The sequence below is a fragment of the Arachis ipaensis genome, chromosome B6 (assembly GCF_059453495.1).
Source record: "Arachis ipaensis isolate K30076 ecotype BB chromosome B6, ASM5945349v1, whole genome shotgun sequence".
NCBI lineage: Eukaryota > Viridiplantae > Streptophyta > Magnoliopsida > Fabales > Fabaceae > Arachis > Arachis ipaensis.
Window position 1 is genome coordinate 42,587,737 of NC_142441.1, and position 24,911 is coordinate 42,612,647.

Sequence of the window (24,911 nt, forward strand, 5' to 3'; positions counted from 1 at the left end):
TAATGCTTTTCTTTTATGCCTTCCAAGTGTTTGATAAAATACTTGGTTGGATCTTAGAGTAGAATTTTGTGCTCTTGGCTTTGGAAGGTAACTTAGGAACTCTTGAGTCACTAATGTCCAAGTGATTGACGATTGGGAGCCATTAATGCTAGATCTCACCAATTGATTAGGTGTAGAACTAGGACTTATGGACTTGGATTGATATAGCTCACTTGACTTTCCTCTACTATTAGTTAGGGGTTAACTTAGTGGGATTGATCCTTGCCAATTCTCATGTTGTGGTTAGTAACTAGGATAGAGATCCTTGACCACCTAACCTTGCCAAGACCTTTTTGTTAGTTTATATTATTTGCCATTTATATTTCTTGTCCATCATCTCAAAAACCCCAAAACATACTTCATAACCAATAACGAGACACTTCATTGTAATTCCTAGAGAGAACGACCCGAGGTTCAATACTTCGGTTTATAAATTTAGGGGTTTGTTACTTGTGACAAACAATCTTTTGTATGAAAGGACTATTGTTGGTTTAGAAACTATACTTACAACGAGATTTCAATTGTGAATTCTAGACCACACAAAAGTTCATTCATCAGATATCCCAATTGAGCAGATCTCAGTATCTTCATCTGAGCTATCTTCTGAGGAGCCGCTCACTGCCTCTATTAGTGGACCGGCGAGTGTTGGTCAGACCAGTAGCACGAGTGCCAGTGCCCCTCCTGAGATTATAGAGATTTTCGATGACAAGGATGAGGATCCTGAGGAGTGTTCTGACGTGGTTGTGATCTCCTCTGATGATGATAGTTGAGGCCTAGGAGCTGCGGTTGTGCCTTTTGATAGCTTTTGTGTTAGCCTAGCTTTTGTGTTAATCTCTCACTTTTGGTTAGACTCACTGAGAAAGTAGGGTGTACATAGTTGACTAGGCTAGTTCGAGTGCCAGCTTAGGGATTTTCTGTATGAACCAGGGCCAGAGTGTTGATTTGTACATAGTAGTAGTAGGATGTGAAGGGTTGTATGCTAACTTATGATATATATATATATATATATATATATATATATATATATATATATATATGTTTGTGTGTGTGTGTGTGTGTGTGTGTGCGTGCGTGCGTGCGTGCGTGCGTGGTATGTGTTATGGTTATATATAATGCTGGCCTTGTGTATTATTTATTAAATTCCCTATTATGGCTTGTGTATGTTTAATTAGCTGTCCTCGCAAATCTTTTTATAAAGTAAAAGTTTTTCCAAAAACTCAATAGTTCACTAACCCGCAAAGTTTTAGGTGAACAAGTTGGTGAGACTTGATTTCTAGTATGATCAAGACTTAATGAGAATTGGGTCATTACAACTTGGTTCAGAGCAGTTCCTTCCTATTAAAGCCTGGGGAAATAGACTGAATCATGCTTTATTGCATTCTCTAAGTTGTGTTTCATGCATATAGGATATCCTTGTGATATGGGTTGCATGACTGTCGTTATGTTTCTACTTTTGAGACTATTCACACTTTGCCTGAAATGTTAAGAATGATCACCTTAATATTGCATGTTGGGTGTGAGCAGGATCTTGATGGCTGAACAGGGATGAGGACGTGGTAGGCGTGGTGTGAACCCTGTAGAGAAACCGATGAGGGGTGCGGATGCTTTTATAGCAGCGATGAACACCATGGCTGAGGCTATGCGTGAGACGGCAACTGCTACAACGCGAGCAATTGACCGTTTAGGAGAGAGGAATGGAAATCGTAATAGAGGACGCAATGGTGAGAGTGGTGGAGACGATAATGATAATGAAGGCGTTGGAAACCACGATAACTCTATGACACTGGCAACCTTTCTGAAGGTGAATCTGCCCAAGTTTTAGGGAACGCTTGTCGCAACTGAAGCTGACAATTGGTTCCGTGGTATCGAGAGGTCATTGTGAGCGCAACATGTACCAGAAAGACAACACGTGGAGTTTGTGACCTATTTGCTGGAGGGAGATGCTGAACACTGGTGGCATGGAGTGCAACGCTTGTTAAGACAGGAGGGGGAAGAGATTGACTGGGATACGTTTAAGGAGGAATTTTTCAAAAAGTATTTCCCTAGATCTGTTCATAATGCTAAAGAAATGGAACTGATGCAGTTGGCATAGGGGAATATGTCAGTGGCAGAGTATACCCAGAAATTTGAGGATTTGTGCTGATTCTCTAAGATCTGTCAGGAAAACCCAGATGATTTTGAGGAATGGAAGTATTCATACCCTGGGTCGAGCTATGCGACCCAGGCTGATCGAAGACAAGAGTGACCGACCTCTTCAGGTTGGGTCGCCCCCGATCTCTCCTTAAAGAGTTTGGCCAAATCGCCATAGAAGCCCAAGCAGGCCCAAATGAAGGAACGCAACCCATTCTAAAGGCGGCAAAGCCTAGAAAGATAAGGCGGCTCCCCTAAAAGATAAGATAAGATAACTAACTTATCTTAAAGGACACCCCACACTACTATAAATACACTGGAGCACCCAGGTATAACTCACACTCTGATTCTACACAAAAACCTGTCTAAAGCACGTGTTAACTTAAGCATCGGAGTCTCTTGCAGGAACCACCACCCTCCGGTGATCAAGGATCAGCAGCACCACCAGATACAACAAGTCGGACACGACAGTTTCGACCACCATAGCAGATCTCCTCCGAGATTGGCCTTCAGTTTCAGGTAACCCTCGGAACATTGGCGCCGTTGCTAGAGAACCTGGAAGTCATCCCCTCATCATGGCGGACAACCTTGACAACGATCACAACTTCGGTTTGGAAGAAAGAACCCCGCTTAAAAATACGGATGCCGCATCAAAGGATGTGCCTCAAAACAAGGGGGACAAGCAATCTCCAAACACTGAAATCTTAGATGCCCTCTGTGAACAGTAGAATCGCCTCAAACAGCTCGAACAGGAGGTTGAACATTAGCGGGAGGCCGAGAGAGACCTCTGAAGAGAAGCGAGACATCACCGAGAGCTAGAGGACAAGCTCGCAAAGCTCGAGGCCACTCTCAAAACCAAAACTACTCATTCCAACCATGAAGAAAACTCCCGCAAGGATCAAGATCCATTCACTAAAGAGATCATGAAAGCTAAAGTACCAAAGGACTTCAAAGCTCCTGACATGACCCCATACGATGGTACATCTGACCCTAGTCATCATCTCAGCAATTTCAGAAGCAGAATGTATCTCACAGACGCCTCAGACGCAATTCGATGCAAAGCATTTCCAACTACCCTGATGAAAACAGCAATAAAATGGTTCGACAGTTTACCTCTAAGATCAATCACAAGTTTTAACGACCTAGCCAAAAAGTTCATCGCCAGGTTCTCTATCTGTTCATACCCTGGGTCGAGCTGTCTAACCCGGGATGTTTTACGACAAGTCGACCGACCTCTTCAGGTCAGACTATCCGACCTTTTAGAAGGTTGGCCCATGTCCGACCTCTTGGAAGGTTGGCCCATTACCGATCTCTTCTCAAAGAGCTCGGCCAAATCGCCATAAGAGGCCCAAGCAGGCCCAAACAAAGGGACACAGCCCAAACTAAAGGCAGCCAAAGCCTAGAAAGATAAAGGTGGTTCCCCAGAAGATAAGATGACCTCACCCAAAGATAAGATAAGATAAGATAAGATAACTAACTTATCTTATCTAAGAAGGTCACTCTACACCATTATAAATACACTGGAGCACCCAGGTATAACTCATACTCTGATTCTACTAAAAACCTGCTTAATACTCTTGCTAACTTAAGCATCGGAACACTACCTAAAAAGTTGTTGGATTATGACTAAAAAGCCCGAGCAGTGAAGACAAACAAGTCGGAAGAAGGCTGAAAAGACCTCTTAACAAACTAAAAAAGGGGCAATACCAGACTCACACAAGGAGAAACTACTCAAGATCGACCAAAGTCAGGATGCTTGAGCACGACTTCCTTAAATAGATCGAAGCTCTGAAAGCACGATCTCACGGAAAGGTCCGAACTCAAGCAGGGGCAAAGTCATACAGATCGACGTCAGCTAAAGAAGAGGTGCAAGTACGATCTCAAAAAAGAACAAGTCAAAAGGTTGGGAAACAACTTAAGGCTCAAATATGCTTAGCCAAAAGGGATACAACTCCACTCAAAGAAGGCACAATCTCAAATAGCGCTACAAACGTCATCCGAGACTAAAAAAGGTTCTATATAAAGAACACTAAAAAGTAGTTGGACAAGTCACTAAAAGCCCGGATATCAAGCCGCAGGGATAACTTCGCCAAAGCAGAGGGTTGTCAACACAAACTTAAAGCAAGGCGTGAACCAGAAGGCAAGGGTAGAAAACCCACACTACCACTCAAAAGAGGTTGGACTGTGAAGTACCAAACCTCTAGAAAATCTGTAAGGATTGCAAAGCAATGAATAAACAAGCCAGATGAATGCTTGAGCACGACTTCCAGCATAAAGGATAGTAAATCCTATTCCATCATGATTGAGAACCGACAGATGAATAGCCGTGCCATGACAGGGTGCGTTGACCATTTTCACTGAGAGGATAGGATGAAACCATTGACAAAGGTGATGCCTCCAGACGATTAGCCGTGCCGTGACAGGGCATTTGGATCATTTTCCCGAGAGAAGACCGAAAGTAGCCATTGACAGTGGTGATGTATCACATAAAGCCAGCCATGGAAAGGAGTAAGATTGATTGGATGAAGATAGCAGGAAAGCAGAGGTTCAGAGGAAAGAAAGCATCTCTATTCGCTTATCTGAAATTCTCACCAGTGATTTACATAAGTATTTCTATCCCTGTTTTATTAATTGTTTTCGAAAACTCTATTACTATTTTATATCCGCCTGACTGAGATTTACAAGGTGACCATAGCTTGCTTCATACCAACAATCTCCGTGGGATTCGACCCTTACTCACGTAAGGTATTACTTGGACGACCCAGTGCACTTGCTGGTTAGTTGTGCGAAGTTGTGAACCATGGTATTGGCATCATGTTTTTGGCACCATTACCAGGGAAAGAAAGTGCGATGAATTTTACATAATCAAAGTGTAATCACAATTTCTGCGCACCAAGTTTTTGGCACCGTTGCCGGGGATTGTTCGAGTTTGGACAACTGACGGTTCATCTTGTTGCTCAGATTAGGTAACTTTCTTTCTGTTTTATTTTCAAAAAGTTTTCAAAAATATTTCAAAAATTTCTCATCTATTTTCGAAAAAAAATAAAAATGTTTTCAAAAATATATTTTTATTCAAAAATTTTTAAGAATGAATTCTAGTGTTTCATGAAGCATGTGAAGCCTGGCTGGCTGTAAAGCCATGTCTAAATTCTTTTGGACTGAGGCTTCCAACCATCAGCTGTTACACGACTGAAGGGTATGTCAGGCATGTCATGTCTGAATTACATGCTGAAGCTTGGCTGGCCATTGGCCATGTCTAGTGTTTTGGACCGGAGCTTTCTTTGAAAGCTTGGCTGGCTAGTGAGCCATGTCTAATTTTTGGACTGAAGCTTTAGACTAATATGGCAAGATTCCTGGAATTCATATTAAAAATTTTGGAATCCTTATTTTTTCTTTTACAAATAATTTTCGAAAAAAAAAATCTAAAAAAATTAGAAAATCATAAAAAAAAATCAAAAATATTTTTCTGTTTCTTGTTTGAGTCTTGAGTCATGTTATAAGTTTGGTGTCAATTGCATGTGCATCTTGTATTTTTCGAAAATTCATGCATTCATAGTGTTCTTTATGATCTTCAAGTTGTTCTTGGTAAGTCTTCTTGTTTGATCTTTGCATTTGCATGTTTTGTGTCTTTTCTTGTTTTTCATATGCATTCTTGAATTCTTAGTGTCTAAGCATTGAAGAATTCTAAGTTTGGTGTCTTACATGTTTTCTTTGCATCAAATTTTTTTTTCAAAATTATGTTCTTGATGTTCATCATGGCATTCAAAGTGTTCTTGGTGTTCATCTTGACATTCATAGCATTCTTGCATGCATTCATTGTTTTGATCTAAAAATCTCATGCATTGCATCATTTTCATTGTTTTTCTCTCTCATCATAAAAATTTCAAAAATAAAAAAAAAAATATCTTTCCCTTTTTCTCCTCATCAAATTCGAAAATTTGAATTGACTTTTTCAAAATTTTTAAAATGTAGTTGTTTTTTATGAGTCAAATCAAATTTTCAATTTGAAAATCTTATCTTTTTCAAAATCTTTTTCAAAAATCAAATCTTTTTCATTTTTCTTAGTTATTTTTGAAAGTTTTAAAAATATTTTTCAAAAATCTTTTTCTTATCTTCATCACATAATTTTCGAAAATAACAAGAACAATTAATGTTTTGATTCAAAAATTTGAAGTTTGTTACTTGCTTGTTAAGAAAGATTCAAACTTTAAGTTCTAGAATCATATCTTGTGATTTCTTGTGAATCAAGTCATTAATTGTGATTTTAAAAATCAAATCTTTTTCAAAACTAATTTCAATCATATCTTTTCAAAATATCTTCTCTAACTTCCTAACTTCTTATCTTTTCAAAATTTGTTTCAAATAACTAACTAACTTTTTGTTTGTTTCTCACCTTTTTCAAAACCACCTAACTAACTCTCTCTCTAATTTTCGAAAATATCTCCTCCCTTTTTCAAAAATTTCTTTTTAATTAACTAATAATTTTTTTATTTGAATTTTCGAAAAACTACTAACCTTTTTCAAAACTATTTTCGAAAATCACTAACTTTTTTTCAAAAATTATTTTCGAAAATTCCTTCTCTCTCATCTCCTTCTATTTATTTATTCATCTACTAACATCTTTCCCTCACCCACCAAAAATCTGAACCCTCTCTCTCTCTTTCTGAGTTCAGATTTTTTCTCCTCTTCTTTTCTTCTACTGACAATAAGGAACCTCTTTACTGTGACATAGAGGATTCCTCTTCTTTTCTTTTTCTTTTCTCTTTCTTATGAGCAGGGACAAAGAAAAAGACATTCTTGTTGAAGCTGATCCGGAACCTGAAAGGACTCTGAAGAGGAAACTAAGAGAAGCTAAATCACAACAATCCAGACACAACTTGATTGAAAATTTCGAACAAGTAAAGGAGATGGCAGCCGAACCCAACAACAATGCAAGGAGAATGCTTGGTGACTTTACTGCACCTAATTCTAATTTACATGGAAGAAGCATCTCCATTCCTGCCATTGGAGCAAACAACTTTGAGCTGAAACCTCAATTAGTTTCTCTGATGCAGCAGAACTGCAAGTTTCATGGACTTCCATCTGAAGATCCTTTTCAGTTCTTAACTGAATTCTTGCAGATATGTGATACTGTTAAGACTAATGGAGTAGATCCTGAAGTCTACAGGCTCATGCTTTTCCCATTTGCTGTAAGAGACAGAGCTAGAATCTGGTTGGACTCTCAACCCAGAGACAGCCTGAACTCTTGGGATAAGCTGGTCACGGCTTTTTTAGCCAAGTTCTTTCCTCCTCAAAAGCTGAGCAAGCTTAGAGTGGATGTTCAAACCTTCAAACAGAAAGAAGGTGAATCCCTCTATGAAGCTTGGGAAAGATACAAGCAGCTGACCAAAAAGTGTCCTTCTGACATGCTTTCAGAATGGACCATCCTGGATATATTTTATGATGGTCTATCTGAGCTATCAAAGATGTCATTGGATACTTCTGCAGGTGGATCCATTCACCTAAAGAAAACGCCTGCAGAAGCTCAAGAACTCATTGACATGGTTGCTAATAACCAGTTCATGTACACTTCTGAGAGGAATCCTGTGAGTAATGGGATGCCTATGAAGAAGGGAGTTCTTGAAGTTGATACTCTGAATGCCATATTGGCTCAGAATAAAATATTGACTCAGCAAGTCAATATGATTTCCCAGAGTCTGAATGGAGTGCAAGCTGCATCCAACAGTACTCAAGAGGTTTCTTATGAAGAAGAAGCTTATGATCCTGAGAACCCTGCAATAGCAGAGGTGAATTACTTAGGTGAACCTTATGGAAACACCTATAACTCATCATGGAGAAATCATCCAAATTTCTCATGGAAGGATCAAAGGCCTCAACAAGGCTTTAATAATGGTGGAAGAAACAGGTTTAACAATAATAAACCCTTTCCATCATCCACTCAGCAACAGACAGAGAATTCTGAGCGGAATCCATCTAGCTTAGCAAATCTAGTCTCTGATCTATCTAAGGCCACTGTGAGTTTCATGAATGAAACAAGGTCTTCCATTAGAAATTTGGAAGCACAAGTGGGCCAGCTGAGTAAAAGAATCACTGAAATCCCTCCTAGTACTCTCCCAAGCAATACAGAAGAGAATCCAAAAGGAGAGTGCAAGGCCATTGACATAAGCACCATGGCCGAACCCAAAGAAGGAGAGGAGGACGTGAATCCCAAGGAGGAAGACCTCCTGGGACGTCCAGTGATCAATAAGGAGTTTTCCTCTGAGGAACCAAAGGAATCTGAGGCTCATCTAGAGACCATAGAGATTCCATTGAACCTCCTTATGCCCTTCATGAGCTCTGATGAATATTCCTCTTCTGAAGAGAATGAGGATGTTACTGAAGAGCAAACTGCCAAGTTTCTTGGTGCAATCATGAAGCTGAATGCCAAATTATTTGGTATTGAAACTTGGGAAGATGAACATCCCTTGTTCACCAATGAACTAAGTAATCTGGATCAACTGACATTGCCTCAGAAGAGACAGGATCCTGGAAAGTTCATAATACCTTGTACCATAGGCACCATGATCTTTAAGGCTCTGTGTGACCTTGGTTCAGGGATAAACCTCATGCCCCTCTCTGTAATAGAGAAACTGGGAATCTATGGGGTGTAAGCTACTAAAATCTCATTAGAGATGGCAGACAATTCAAGAAAACAGGCTTATGGACAAGTAGAGGACGTGTTAGTAAAGGTTGAAGGCCTTTACATCCCTGCTGATTTCATAGTCTTGGATACTGGAAAGGAAGAGGATGAATCCATCATCCTAGGAAGACCTTTCCTGGCCACAGCAAGAGCTGTGATTGATGTGGACAGAGGAGAATTGATCCTTCAATTAAATAAGGACAACCTTGTGTTTACAACTCAAGGATCTCTCTCTGCATCCATGGAGAGGAAGCAGAAAAAGCTTCTCTCAAAGCAGAGTCAAACAAAGCCCCCACAATCAAACTCTAAGTTTGGTGTTGGGAGGCCACAACCAAACTTTAAGTTTGGTGTTGAACTCCCATATCCAAACTCTAAGTTTGGTGTTGGAGAGTCTCAACAATGCTCTGAACATCTGTGAGGCTCCATGAGAGCCCACTGTCAAGCTATTGACATTAAAGAAGCGCTTGTTGGGAGGCAACCCAATTTTTATTTATCTAACTATATTTTTCTTAGTTATATGTCCTTATAGGTTCATGATCATGTGGAGTCACAAAATAAAAATAAAAATTGAAAATGGAATCAAAAACAGCAGAAGAAAAATCACACCCTGGAGGAAGCATCTGTCTGGTGTTCAACGCCAGAACAGAGCATGGTTCTGGCGCTGAACGCCCAAAATGGGCAGCATCCTGGCGCTGAACGCCCAGAAGAAGCATGGTTCTGGCGTTCAACGCCAGAAATGGCAACAAATGGGCGTTGAACGCCCAAAATGGGCACCAACCTAGCGCTGAACGCCCAGAGTTGTGTGCAAGGGCATTTTACATGCCTAATGGGTGCAGGGATGTAAATCCTTGACACCTCCAGATCTGTGGACACCACAGGATCTCCTCAAGATCTGTGGACACCACAGGATCATCTCAGGATCTGTGAATCCCACAGGATCCCCACCCACCTCACCCTCTCTCTCTCTCCATTCATAGTCATCCCTTCTGTTTTCCATTTACCACTCACATCCATACACCCACTACCTTCAAAATTCAACATCTCTCTCCCACCCAATCCCACCCATATAGCCGAATACACACATCCTCCATATCTTCTTCTTCTTCTTCTATTCTTTCTTCTTTTGCTCGAGGGCGAGCAACATTCTAAGTTTGGTGTGGTAAAAGCATAGCTTTTTTGTTTTTTCCATAACCATTGATGGCACCTAAGGCCAGAGAAACCTCTAGAAAGAGGAAAGGGAAGACAAAAGCTTCCATCAAGGGTCTATAGCTCAGTGGTAGAACATTTGACTGCAAATCAAGAGAGCCCTGAGATAGCTCAGGGGATACATTTTCTTCCACACAATTATTGGAAGCAACTAAGGGTGGAACATCAAGAGCACTCCATCATCCTTCATGAAATCAGAGAAGATCTAAAAGCAATGAAGGAGGAGCAACAAAGACAGGGAAGAGACATAGAAGAGCTCAAGGACATCATTGGTTCCTCAAGAAGGAAACGCCACCATCACTAAGGTGGATTCATTCTTTGTTCTTATTTCTTCTGTTTTTCGTTTTCAATGTTATGTGCTTATCTATGTTTGTGTCTTCATTACATGATCATTAATAGTTAGTAACCATGTCTTAAAAGTTATGAATGTCCTATGAATCCATCACCTCTCTTAAATGAAAAATATTTTAATTCAAAAGAACAAGAAGTACATGAGTTTCGAATTTATCCTTGAACTTAGCTTAATTATATTGATGTGGTGACAATGCTTCTTGTTTTCTGAATGAATGCTTGAACAGTGCATATGTCTTTTGAAGTTGTTGTTTAAGAATGTTAAATATGTTGGCTCTTGAAAGAATGATGACTAGGAGACATGTTATTTGATAATCTGAAAAATCATAAAAATGATCCTTGAAGCAAGAAAAAGCAGCAAAGAACAAAGCTTGCAGAAAAAAAATAGAAAGAAAAAAATAGAAAGAAAAAGCAAGCAGAAAAAGCCAAAAGCTCTTAAAACCAAGAGGCAAGAGCAAAAAGCCAGTAACCCTTAAAACCAAAAGGCAAGGGTAAATAAAAAGGATCCCAAGGCTTTGAGCATCAGTGGATAGGAGGGCCTAAAGGAATAAAATCCTGGTCTAAGCGGCTAAACCAAGCTGTCCCTAACCATGTGCTTGTGGCGTGTAGGTGTCAAGTGAAAACTTGAGACTGAGCAGTTAAAGTCAAGGTCTAAAGCAAAAGAAGAGTGTGCTTAAGAACCCTGGACACCTCTAATTGGGGACTTTAGCAAAGCTGAGTCACAATCTGAAAAGGTTCACCCAATTATGTGTCTGTGGCATTTATGTATCCGGTGGTAATACTGGAAAACAAAGTGCTTAGGGCCACGGCCAAGACTCATAAAATAGCTGTGTTCAAGAATCATCATACTGAACTAGGAGAATCAATAACACTATCTGAACTCTGAGTTCCTATAGATGCCAATCATTCTGAACCTCAATGGATAAAGTGAGATGCCAAAACTATTCAAGAGGCAAAAAGCTATAAGTCCCGCTCATATGATTGGAGCTATGTTTCATTGATAGTTTGGAATTTATAGTATATTCTCTTCTTTTTATCCTACTTGATTTTCAGTTGCTTGGGGACAAGCAACAATTTAAGTTTGGTGTTGTGATGAGCGGATAATTTATACGCTTTTTGACATTGTTTTTAGTATGTTTTTAGTAGGATCTAGTTACTTTTAGGGATGTTTTCATTAGTTTTTATGTTAAATTCACAATTCTGGACTTTACTATGAGTTTGTGTGTTTTTCTGTGATTTCAGGTATTTTCTGGCTGAAATTGAGGGACTTGAGCAAAAATCAGATTCAGAGGTTGAAGAAGGACTACTGATGCTATTGGATTCTGACCTCTCTGTACTCAAAGTGAATTTTTTGGAGCTACAGAACTCGAAATGGCGCGCTTTCAATTGCGTTGGAAAGTAGACATCCAGGGCTTTCCAGCAATGTATAATAGTCTATACTTTGGTCAAGTTTAGACGACGCAAACTGGCGTTCAACGCCAGGTCTCTGCCCAAATCTGGCGTCCAGCGCCAGAAAAGGATCCAAAATCAGAGTTGAACGCCCAAAATGGCACAAAAGCTGGCGTTCAACTCCAAGGAGGACCTCTACATGTGCAACACTCAAAGCTCAGCCCAAGCACACACCAAGTGGGCCCCGAAAGTGGATTTATACATCAATTACTTACTTATGTAAACCCTAGTAGCTAGTCTATTATAAATAGGACCTTTTACTATTGTATTAGACATCTTTTGATCATTTTTAGATCTCTAGACCTCCATGGGAGGCTGGCCATTCGGCCATGCTTACCCTCTATTCACTTATGTATTTTCAACGGTAGAGTTTCTACACTCCATAGATTAAGGTGTGGAGCTCTGCTGTTCCTCAAAGATTAATGCAAAGTACTACTGTTTTCTATTCAATTCTTCTTATTTCGCTTCTAAGATATTCATTCGCACTTCAACCTGAATGTGATGAACGTGACAATCATCATCATTCCCTATGAACGCGTGCCTGACAACCACTTCCGTTCTACATTAGATTGAATGAGTATCTCTCAGATCTCTTAATCGGAATCTTCGTGGTGTAAGCTAGAATGATGGCGGCATTCAAGAGAATCCGGAAGGTCTAAACCTTGTCTGTGGTATTCCGAGTAGGATTCAATGATTGAATGACTGTGACGAGCTTCAAACTCGCGATTGCTGGGCGTAGTGACAGACGCAAAAGGATAGTAAATCCTATTCCAGCATGATCGAGAACCGACAGATGAATAGCCGTGCCGTGACAGGGTGCGTTGACCATTTTCACTGAAAGGATAGGATGAAACCATTGACAAGGGTGATGCCTCCAGACGATTAGCCGTGCCGTGACAGGGCATTTGGATCATTTTCCCGAGAGAAGACCGAAAGTAGCCATTGACAGTGGTGATGTATCACATAAAGCCAGCCATGGAAAGGAGTAAGACTGATTGGATGAAGATAGCAGGAAAGCAGAGGTTCAGAGGAAAGAAAGCATCTCTATTCGCTTATCTGAAATTCTCACCAGTGATTTACATAAGTATTTCTATCCCTGTTTTATTAATTGTTTTCGAAAACTCTATTACTATTTTATATCCGCCTGACTGAGATTTACAAGGTGACCATAGCTTGCTTCATACCAACAATCTCCGTGGGATTCGACCCTTACTCACGTAAGGTATTATTTGGACGACCCAGTGCACTTGCTGGTTAGTTGTGCGAAGTTGTGAACCATGGTATTGGCATCATGTTTTTGGCGCCATTACCAGGGAAAGAAAGAGCGATGAATTTTACATAATCAAAGTGTAATCACAATTTCTGCGCACCACCACTCAAAAGAGGTTGGACTGTGAAGTACCAAACCTCTAGAAAATCTGTAAGGATTGCAAAGCAATGAAGAAACAAGCCAGACGAATGCTTGAGCACGACTTCCCCAAAGAGATCGAAGCTCTGAAAGCACGATCTCACGGAAAGGTTGATGCACGGAAAACTTGTCTCACAATAAATCTCCCTTCGGCAAGTGTACCGAATTTGTCGTCAAGTAAAAACTCACAATAGAGTGAGGTCGAATCCCACAGGGATTGATTGATCAAGCAACTTTAATTAGAAGAATGTTCTAGTTGAGCGAATCCAGAATTTGGGTTGAGAGTTGCAGAAAATAAAATGGCGGGAATGTAAATAACAGAAAGGTAATTGCTAGAATTAAAGGACTGGAAGTAAATGACTGAAAATAAATTGCAGAATTGTAAATGGGAATGGGGGATTTGCTCATAAAAGTAAATGGCAGAAATTAAATAGAATGGGTAAGATCAGAGATGGGGAGTTCATTGGGCTTAGGAGATGTTGCAATTCTCCGGATCAAGTTCATTTTCATCTCTTCCTCAATCAATGCACTCATTGATCTCCTTGGCAATCTTAAGTGATTGAATTACAATTTCTTGCAATTCAATCTCTCAAATCTTGATCAATAGCCAATTTCTTGGTCAATTACTCATGAGAAGAGATGAAGTATGGTCACTGATTATACCACATGCATTTCCCAAATCAAGTGTTGAGAGAGTTATAGTCACATACCCATCCAAACCCAATTTGGTCCAGCATGAGAAGGCATTTCTAGCTTGATCTCTTCATTCCTCTCTCAAGGTTCAAAAGAGATCCAAGTTTGAATAGCTTCTCTTCCAAGATAACTACTCAATTGGATGAAGATCGAAAGCTTTCAAGTAAAATCAAGAGAAAAGATAGAAGAAGAATAATGAAAATTAGTATTGATCCATCAAATTACAACAGAGCTCCCTAACCCAATGAAAGGGGTTTAGTTGTTCATAGCTCTTGAAAATGAAAACAATGATGGAGAATACATCATAAAACTAGAAAATGCAGAGAAAGTAAAATACAGAGAGTTTCCAGCCTCTAGAACTTCTTTCTCAATTCAAAGCTACTCCTATATATACTATTTCTCTCAGCTTCTAGTTGGCTCTTCAAGTCTTGGGCCTTTGGATCTTGAGTTTGAAGCAGTTCTTTTCTTCATTTGGGCTTGGCTTTACTTGCAGAGAGAAAGTGCTAAGTGGGCAGAGACTTTTGCTCAGGGCGTTAGGGGTGTTAACATTTAATGAAAGTATAAGTTCGAGAACGTTAGTGACAGTTAACATTTTCACTAACGTTCCAATGTACCCCTTTGCCTCACGTTAGAGCCCACGTTAACTAGGTTAACGTGGCTTCTAACGTGGCATTGCCAACCTTCGAGAACATTAGTGACACTCAACATTGTCACTAACGTTCCAGTCTGCCCCTTTTTGCTTCACGTTAAAGCCCACGTTAACTAGGTTAACGTGGCTTCTAACGTGGTCTTGCCAATCTTCGAGAACGTTAGTGACACTCAACATTGTCACTAACGTTCCAATGTGCCTCTGGATCTCACGTTAGAGTCCACGTTAACTAGGTTAACGTGGCTTCTAACGTGGCCATTCTTAGCCATCCCAACGTTAGTGACAATGTTGAGTGTCACTAACATTGGCTCATCATTCATTCCTCATCGTTAGCTTCCACGTTAACTAAGTTAACGTGGAAGTTAACGTGGAAGTTAACGTGGCTCCTTGGGGTTTGTGTGGTTGCTTCCAACGTTAGTGACTATGTTGAGTGTCACTAACGTTGTCGACAACTCTCACCTCTTACGTTAGCTCCCACGTTAACCAAGTTAACGTGGGAGTTAACGTGGTGTGTTGCATCCTTAGGCCAACGTTAGTGACAATGTTGAATGTCACTAACGTTGGCTTCTCTTCCCCCTTTAACGTTAGAGGCCACGTTAACTAGGTTAACGTGGGCTCTAACGTGGCCACTCATGAGTGTTTGCCAATGTTAGTGACAATGTTAAGTGTCACTAACGTTGGCTCAACTTCCCTTCTCCACGTTAGAGTTCACGTTAACTTAGTTAACGTGACTCTTAACGTGGGCAATGATGGCTTTGAGAGTGTTATTGGCAATCACTTTTCTCATTAACCTTGCAAGTTACCTCCCTTTCCTTGCTTTCTTTGGTCCTGAAATCAAGCAACAGAGTGCATCAAAGTTCTAGTCCAAGTCATGGGTAATGCATCATACAATTTATCACTAAATTCATGCAAAATCCTCATGAAATAATGTAAAATGCACAATATATGCTTGAATCAAGGTGTAGGTGAATATCTACCCAAAACTAGCTTATTTCCTAAAGAAATACATGAAACTACCCTAAAAACAGTAAAGAAAAGGTCAGTGAAACTGGCCAAGATGCCCTGGCATCAAAGGTCCGAACTCAAGCAAGGGCACTGTTCATACCTTGGGTCGAGCTGTCCGACCCGGGATGTTTTACGACAAGTCGACCGACCTCTTCAGGTCAGACTATCCGACCTCTTAGAAGGTTGGCCCATGTCCGACCTCTTGGAAGGTTGGCCCATTACCGATCTCTTCTCAAAGAGCTCGGCCAAATCACCATAAGAGGCCCAAGCAGGTCCAAACAAAGGGACACAACCCAAACTAAAGGTAGCCAAAGCCTAGAAAGATAAAGGCGGTTCCCCAGAAGATAAGATGACCTCACCCAAAGATAAGATAAGATAAAATAAGATAACTAACTTATCTTATCTAAGAAGGTCACTCTACACCATTATAAATACACTGGAGCACCCAGGTATAACTCATACTCTGATTCTACTAAAAACCTGCTTAATACCCTTGCTAACTTAAGCATCGGAGTCCCTTGCAGGTACCCCCACCCTCCGGTGACGAAGGATTAGCAACATATCCAGTCCACAAGTCGGATACAACAGCTCCGGCCGCCACTCACCGGCCGGACACGTCAGCACCGACCAGTACAGGAGATCTCGTCCGAGATTGACCTCCAGTTTCAGGTAACCCTCGGAACATTGGCGCCGCTACCGAGGAACATGGAAGTCATCCCATTACTATGGCAGATGACCATGTCAACGACCACGATTCAGATCTAGAAGATAGAACGCCGCACAAAAACGCAAACACTACACCAAAAGATACCCCAGAAACTAACGGGGACAAAAACTCACCAAACCCAGGAGCTCTGGAGATGCTTCAAGATCGTTTAAAACAACTTGTAAAAGAAGTCCAGCATCAACGAAAAGCTGGGAAGGATCTACAAAGGGAGATAAGGTGACGCCGCGAGTTAAAGGACAAGCTCCTAAAACTCGAAGCAGATCTCAAGGCCAAAACAACTCGATCCGGTCACGAAGACAGCCCCCACAAAGATCAAGACCCATTCACCAAAGAGATCATGAAAGCTAAAGTCCCAAAGGACTTCAAAGCTCCCGACATGACCCCATACGACAGCACATCAGATCCAAACCATCATCTTAGCAATTTCAGAAGTAGGATGTATCTCACGGAGGCCTCAGATGCAATCCGTTATTCTCCATCCAGAATGACAAAGCCAAACACGCCCCGAGCCTACTAGGGATTAAGCAAGGAGATCAGGAAAGTCTTCGCAACTACATGGAAAGATTCAATAAAGCATGTCTGGATATACAAAGTCTGCCAACAGAAGCAGCTATCTTGGGTCTCATCAATGGCCTACGAGAAGGACCTTTTAGCCACTCAATATCCAAGAAGCACCCAACATCTCTGAACGAGGTACAGAAATGGGTACAAAAATATATCAATATGGAGAAGAACTCCCGATTGGGAGACAGCTCAAAAACTGGATTCTCCTAACCCACCATAGGACAAGGATAAAGAGTCCAAAAAAAAAGAAGATCAACCCGGTGAGAAGCCTAGAAAATACCACAATTACACCCCTCTTCGGGTGTCTCTTGTGGATGTTTACCAAGAAATATGCAACACTCAGAAGATCTCACCACCTCGCCCAATCAAAAACAAAAGAGGTCGGACGAGTTGAAGGTCCACCTCACACCAAAGAGGATGGATGAGTTGAAAGTCCACCTCAGACCGAAGAGGTCGGACGAGCTGAAGTTCCACCTCACACCAAAGAGGTCGGATGAGTTGAAGGTCCACCTCACACCAAAGAGGTCGGACGAGTTGAACGTCCACCTCACACCAAAGAGGTCGGATGAGCTGAAGGTCCACTTCACACTAAAGATGTCGGACGAGTTGAACGTCCACCTCACACCAAAGAGGTCGGATGAGCTGAAGGTCCACCTCACACCAAAGAGGTCGGACGAGTTGAACGTCCACCTCACACCAAAGAGGTCGGACGAGTTGAAGGTCCACCTCACACCAAAGAGGATGGACGAGTTGAAAGTCCACCTCAGACTGAAGAGAGGTTTGAAAAGGACAACAGAGTGCGAACAAGTCCGCCATGATTTTAAAAAATTCTTGGGGCAACCACCCATTCTTACCAGACCACGGGAAAGTGAAGAACTCATATTATACCTCGTAGTGGGAAGTCAGGCAATAGCCTCAGCACTAGTCAGAGAAGACGAAAGTGGGAAACAACCCGTCTACTTCATCAGCAAAGCTCTACAAGGGGCCGAACTAAACTATCAAAAGATAGAAAAGTCCGGAAAAAGCATCCTACAGAAAACAAACTTAGCTGGACGAATCCTACAGTGGATAGTCGAGTTATCCCAATTCAATCTTCGATATGAAAGCTCAGACAGCCATCAAATCAGAGTATCTGGCTGACTTCATTACAGAGTACACTGACACCCCGGGAACTCCAACAAAATGGAATCTCTACGTGGACGACTCTTCAAACAAAACCGGGAGTGGTGCAGGTGTAATTATGGAAAGTGATCAGGGAAGCCAAAATCAAGTTAAATAACCAAGCTGAATACAAGGCACTACTGGCTGGTTTAAGGCTGGTTAGAAGGTAGGAGCTTACCGTGTCCAGCGATTCACGAGTAGTCACCTCACAAATGGAAGGGAGCAACCAAGCTAAGGATCCCACCTTGAAAAAGTACCTCGGACAATTCGGGGGACCCTGGACAAAACCAGAGAATAGCTCGGACAATTCGAGGGACCCTGGACAAAACCAGAGAACAACTCGGACAATTCGGGGGACCCTGGACAAAAATAAAAAACAGCTCGGACAATTCAGGGAAAATGAAGTCCGACACATACCTCGACAGCAGAATGCCCGAGCTGATACACTTTCAAAACCAGCCAGCACCAACAACTCGGACAAAATCGGGGAAAACGAAGTCTGACACATAGAATGCCCGAACTGATGTATTTTCAAAACTAGCCAACACCAAACCAGGGGGCAATAACAGAAGCCTCATCCAAGCTACATTACAAGACCACAACAAGTCAGTCTCAAATGCGGTAAAAGGGATGGTAATATTCAACTGACTGAAAAAGTAGTCATAAGCATAGAAAAAGGGTCGTGCCCCCGGAGTCAAGGAAGGAAAACAAAGCCTCTCCTCAAGGTCCGGTGACACCAACTCGTAAACCTTCTCCTCATCCCTATCCCTACAAAGTCGCACACAGTACTCAGGGTCAACCACAGTGACACACATCAAGACAAGGGAATCCAGTCAATCAGACATGCCGTCCGGGATCTTAGTAGACATATCAAAGACATAGGTCAACTATGGGGTTACTACCAAACAACTCGGGCAAATAAGGAAACAACTCAGACAATAACAGCAAAACATCAAGTGTCAGATACAGTAGTAGAAGGAAAACCCCAGGACTCACACGAAGGTCCAGGGGCACCCTTTGGAGGCAACAACAGGGCAAGAATACAGAGGACAGAAGTCGACAATTTATACCTAAACAGTCCGAACACCTCTCAAACAAAAGGTCAAAATAAAAGCTAGAACTTTTGTACAAAAGGAGTCAGGCAACGATGAAAAGAAACAGGAACAGCAACAAAACCCTAAGAAAAGCCCACATTCTTCTCAAAGGCGAACAACAAAAGAAAAGTCATAACAAACGATCAAAGATGCAAAATTTTTGCAGAAAGAACCAAAGTTCTTCTGAGCAAAAACCCAACTACAAAGTCAAAGCTTTACATCAAAAGCATAGCCCCACCAGAAGAGCTCCCACAAGTCCTATGGGCATATCAGACAACTCCACACTCTACCGCAAAGGAATCACCTTTCTGATTAGCTTACAGAATGGAGGCAATGATCCCAGTGGAGGTCGAAGAAGGATCGCCCAGACTGATCCACTACAGTGAAGAGGCCAACTCCCAACTTCAAAAGGAAGAACTCGACCTACTTCTAGAAATCCGAGAAAGAGTTCGGATCAAGGAAGAGGCGTTAAAACGTCGAATGGCTCAAGAGACAAAGTGTCCGACCTCGAGGGGCGAGAGCTACCAAGGTCATGGCATGCCTACAATCTAAGAAGGGCGCCAGACCAAGATCTAAGAGATTGCCCGACCTAGAAGGGTAAGTACTAACATGTACACGTTCTTATCTTCATTTTATTGTTTAAAAAATTGCAGATTCCCTAAAAAGTTTCCTACCAAGACGCCCGATTACGGCAGGCCGGCAAGGTGAAAACCAAATTCGCCGCCCGATCACAATAAAAGTTGGCAAAGATGAAAGCAGAATTCATCGCCCGATTACGGCAGGTCGACAAGGTGAAAACCAAATTCACCGCCCGATCACGACAAAGTCGGCAAGATGAAAACCAAATTCATTGTCCGATTACAAAGCGATAGGTTGGCAAGGTGAAAACCAACTTCACCGCCCGACCACGATGAAAACGAAATTCATCGTCCGATTACAAAGCGATAGATCGGCAAGGTGAAAACCAACTTCACCGCCCGACCACGATGAAAACCGAATTCATCGTTTGATTTCGACAAAAATCGACAAAGTGAAAACCAAATTCACTTCTCGATTAAGACGCATTAATTTGAAACATTCATCGTCCGATTATAAAGCTTCAGATCGGTAGAAAGTGAAAATTAAATTCACTGCACGATCACGATAAAGACCAACGAAGACGAAAACCAAATTCGTCAAAAAGTCGACCAAATGGGGACTAAACCCAATTTCTACAAAATCCGCAAAGATGAAAACAGAATAATGCAAGAAGTTATCGAAAGTGATCCATAGAAAGGACCTGACGAGGTCTTAATAAAAATGGGTTGCTAAATAATAACTTAAAGACTGGCCGACGTAAATAAATTGGACCAGTCGCAATAACCCAAGTTATGAGTAAATCCCTGAAAGAGACCTGAACAAGGTCCAAGAAAGAGGATTACAAAAATAACTTAGAAGGACCCGACATGATGAAGTCAGGCCCAAAACATAAAGTTATAAAAGTAATCCCTGAAAGAGACTTGATAGAGGTCCAATAAAGTGGATTACTAGAAATAACTTAGAAGGGCCCGACATGAAAAAGTCGGCCCAAAACCAAAAAGTTATAAAAAGTAATCCCTGAAAGAGACCTGACAAAGGTCCAAGAAAGAGGATTACTAAAAATAACTTAGAAGGGACCGACATGATGAAGTCGGCCCAACAAAACTACAAAAAGTTATAAAAAGCAATCCATAAAAAGAGACCTGACAAGGTCCAAATAAAATGGATTACTAGAAATAACTTAGAAGCGACCGACATGAAGAAGTCGCACCCGAGCCAATTAAAGCTACAGCTTGGACGGACAAGAAGAAGTCGGACCAACGAAAGCTACAACTTGGACCGACAAGAAGAAGTCGGACCAACGAAAGCTACAACTTGGAACGACAAGCAGAAGTCGGACCAACGAAAGCTACAGCTTGGACCGACAAGAAGAAGTCGGACCAACGAAAGCTACAACTTGGACCGACAAGAAGAAGTCGGACCAACGAAAGCTACAACTTGGACGGACAAGAAGAAGTCGGACCAACGAAAGCTACAACTTAGACCGACAAGAGAAGTCGGACCAATGAAAGCTACAACTTGGACCGACAAGAGAAGGCGGACCAACGAAAGCTAAAGAAGGATCGACAAGAGAAGTCGGACCAACAAAAAAGCGTGCGCTAAAAAAGGGACACAACTCTGCCCAAAAAGTCACGGCTCCACGACAAGGCTATCAAAAATGTTCAGACCAACGAAAAAGGTTCTACCAAGAACACTAAAAAGTTGTCGGACAAGTTAGCCCCAAAGGTCATCCTGCCTAAACAAGACAGACTAAAAAAGATTTAATAAAGAGGTTGGACAGCAAAGTACCAACACTCTATAAACATCTCACAAAGGCCAAGGAAAGGTCAAAAGACCAAAGCCAGAAGTGTTTCGCTGAAAAGTACAAAGTCTTGAAAAAAAAGACACTACTTAAAAAGCAAAAAGCACGGCCTCAAAGACGGAGCTAAAAAGTCATCCAAACAAACTATAAAATGGTTCCCCATCAGAACACTACCTAAAAAGTTGTAGGATTATGACTAAAAAGCCCGAGCAGTGAAGACAAAGAAGTCGGAAGAAGGCTGAAAAGACCTCTCAACAAACTAAAAAAGGGGCAATACCAGACTCGCACAAGGAGAAACTACTCAAGATCGACCAAAGTCAGGATGCTTGAGCACGACTTCCTCAAATAGATCGAAGCTCTGAAAGCACGATCTCACAGAAAGGTCCGAACTCAAGCAGGGGCAAAGTCATACAGGTCGACGTCAGCTAAAGAAGAGGTGCAAGTACGATCTCAAAAAAGAACAAGCCAAAAGGTTGGGAAACAACTTAAGGCTCAAATATGCTTAGCCAAAAGGGATACAACTCCACTCAAAGAAGGCACAATCTCAAACAGCGCTACAAACGTCATCCGAGACTAAAAAAGGTTCTATATAAAGAACACTAAAAAGTAGTTGGACAAGTCACTAAAAGCCCGGATATCAAGCCGCAGGGATAACTTCGCCAAAGCAAAGGGTTGTCAACACAAACTTAAAGCAAGGCGTGAACCAGAAGGCAAGGGTAGAAAACCCACACTACCACTCAAAAGAGGTTGGACTGTGAAGTACCAAACCTCTAGAAAATCTGTAAGGATTGCAAAGCAATGAATAAACAAGCCAGACGAATGCTTGAGCACGACTTCCCCAAAGAGATCGAAGCTCTGAAAGCACGATCTCACGGAAAGGTCCGAACTCAAGCAAGGGCACTGTTCATACCTTGGGTCGAGCTGTCCGACCCGGGATGTTTTACGACAAGTCAACCGACCTCTTCAGGTCAGACTATCCGACCTCTTAGAAGGTTGGCCCATGTCCGACCTCTTGGAAGGTTGGCCCATTACCGACCTCTTCTCAAAGAGCTCGGCCAAATCACCATAAGAGGCCCAAGCAGGTCCAAACAAAGGGACACAGCCCAAACTAAAGGCAGCCAAAGCCTAGAAAGATAAAGGCGGTTTCCCAGAAGATAAGATGACTTCACCCAAAGATAAGATAAGATAAGATAAGATAACTAACTTATCTTATCTAAGAAGGTCACTCTACACCATTATAAATACACTGGAGCACCCAGGTATAACTCATACTCTGATTCTACTAAAAACCTGCTTAATACCCTTGCTAACTTAAGCATTGGAGTCCCTTGCAGGTACCCCCCACCCTCTGGTGACGAAGGATCAGCAGCATAGCCAGTCCATAAGTTGGATACAACAGCTCCGGCCGCCACTCATCGGCCGGACATGTCAGTACCGACCAGTGACGATTGGATTTTTGACGGTTTAGAATTTCACAAATAAAATCTCGTTGAAGTATAGTCTCTAAACCAACAATAATCCTTTCATGCAAAAATTTGTTTGTCACAAGTACAAACCCCTAAAATCTATAAACCGAAGTATTTAAACCTCGGGTCGTTCTCCCTAGGAATTACAATAAAGTGTCTTGTTATTGGTTATGGATTGTATTGTGGGGTTTTGGGATAAGAGACATGAAATGTAATTGACAATGAAAATAAACTAACAACTAAAAAGCACTTGGCAAGGTTGTGAGAATTAGAAGTCCTATCCTAGTTATCCTCCTTGATTGTGACCACAATTGTCCATTGCTACCACTTAGTTAACCTCTAATAATGGAGGAAAGTCAAGTGGATGAATCAACTTGATTCCACAAGTCCTAGCCAACTCCCAAGGGAAAGACTAGCTTTAGTGGTATCTAAATCAATTAGCAACTTCTAATTATCAATCAACAAAGACATTAGATAACTCAAGCGTCACTAATTACTCTACCATAGCCAAGAGGAACAAAATCTATACTAAAATCCAACCAAGCATTTCATCAAACACTTGGAAGGCATAAAAGAAAAGCAAAGTAAATTGATAACAAAAATAGAATCTAACAACAATTACGGCAATGAATTAACAACAACAATCAAAAGGAACACAATTATTATGAATTACCTCTAATTGAATTGAAAGAAAATAGAAGGAGCAAAAGTAGATCTACAACAAAATATAAGAACAACATAAAGGAAATTACAATAAAAGAATAGAAGAAGATGAATGTAGCAACAAAGAATTGAGAGATAGAAGGAGATGAAAGCATGAATTAAAATCTAGATCTAAGATTATTGAACTAAACCTAATCCTAATTCTAGAGAGAAGTGAGAGCTTCTCTCTCTAGAAACTAATTCTCACTACTAAACTAAGCTAAAACTAAACTAATGATAACTAACATCTAAAGTATGAAAAGTATCAAAAGTATGTAAAAGTCTATTGATTCTCCTTCAATCCTTGGCTTAAATAGCATCAGAAATGAGTTGGATTGGGCCCACAAGGCTTCTAAAATCGCTGGCCACGTTTGCATTAAGTGGGTCATGTGCCACCATCGGCGCGTGCGCGTACCGTGCGCGTGCGCGCCCCTATGCGCGATGCAACTATGGCAAATCTTATATCGTTTCGAAGCCCCGGATGTTAGCTTTCCAACCCAACTGGGACCGCATCAATTGGACCTCTGTAGCTCAAGTTATGGTCGTTTAAGTGCAAAGAGGTCGGCTTGACAGCTTTCCGGTTCTTTCATTTCTTCATGAGTTCTCCAACTTTTCATGCTTTCTTTCTTCATTCCCTTGATCCAATCTTTGCCTCCTAAACCTTAAATCACTTAACAAACATATCAAGGCATCTAATAGAATCAAGGTAAATTAAATTTAGCTATTTTGAGTCCTAAAAAGCATGTTTTCACATTCAAGCACAATTAGAGGAGAATATACAAAACCATGCTATTTCTTGAATAAATATGGGTAAAAGGTGATAAAATCCCCAAAAATCAATACAAGATAAACCCTACAAATGGGGTTTGTCAACCAGTACAGGAGATCTCGTCCGAGATCGACCTCCAGTTTCATGTAACCCTTAGAACACCATCCAAAAGGACAAGACCAGACACGCTCCAAGCTTACTGGGAGTCAAACAAGGAGATCGAGAAAGTCTTTGCAGCTACATGAAAATGTTCAATAAAGCATGTATCGACATACAAAGTCTCCCAATAGAAGCAGCCATCATGGGGCTAATCAACGGCCTGAGAGAGGGACATTTTAGCTACTCAATATCTAAAAAACATCCAACATCTCTGAATGAGATACAAGAACCGGCAGAAAAGTATATCAATATGGAGAAAAATTCTCGATTAAGAGAAACC

General features: G+C 41.3%; 1 non-coding gene across 1 annotated transcript; it reads right to left on the minus strand.

Annotated features, from left to right (window-relative positions):
• Nucleotides 1-7,472: 7,472 nt before the first annotated feature.
• On the minus strand, nucleotides 7,473-7,580 carry LOC148555315 (small nucleolar RNA R71). Its single transcript, XR_015887693.1, has one exon. It is a non-coding gene; the product is annotated as a small nucleolar RNA R71 (small nucleolar RNA).
• Nucleotides 7,581-24,911: the final 17,331 nt, after the last annotated feature.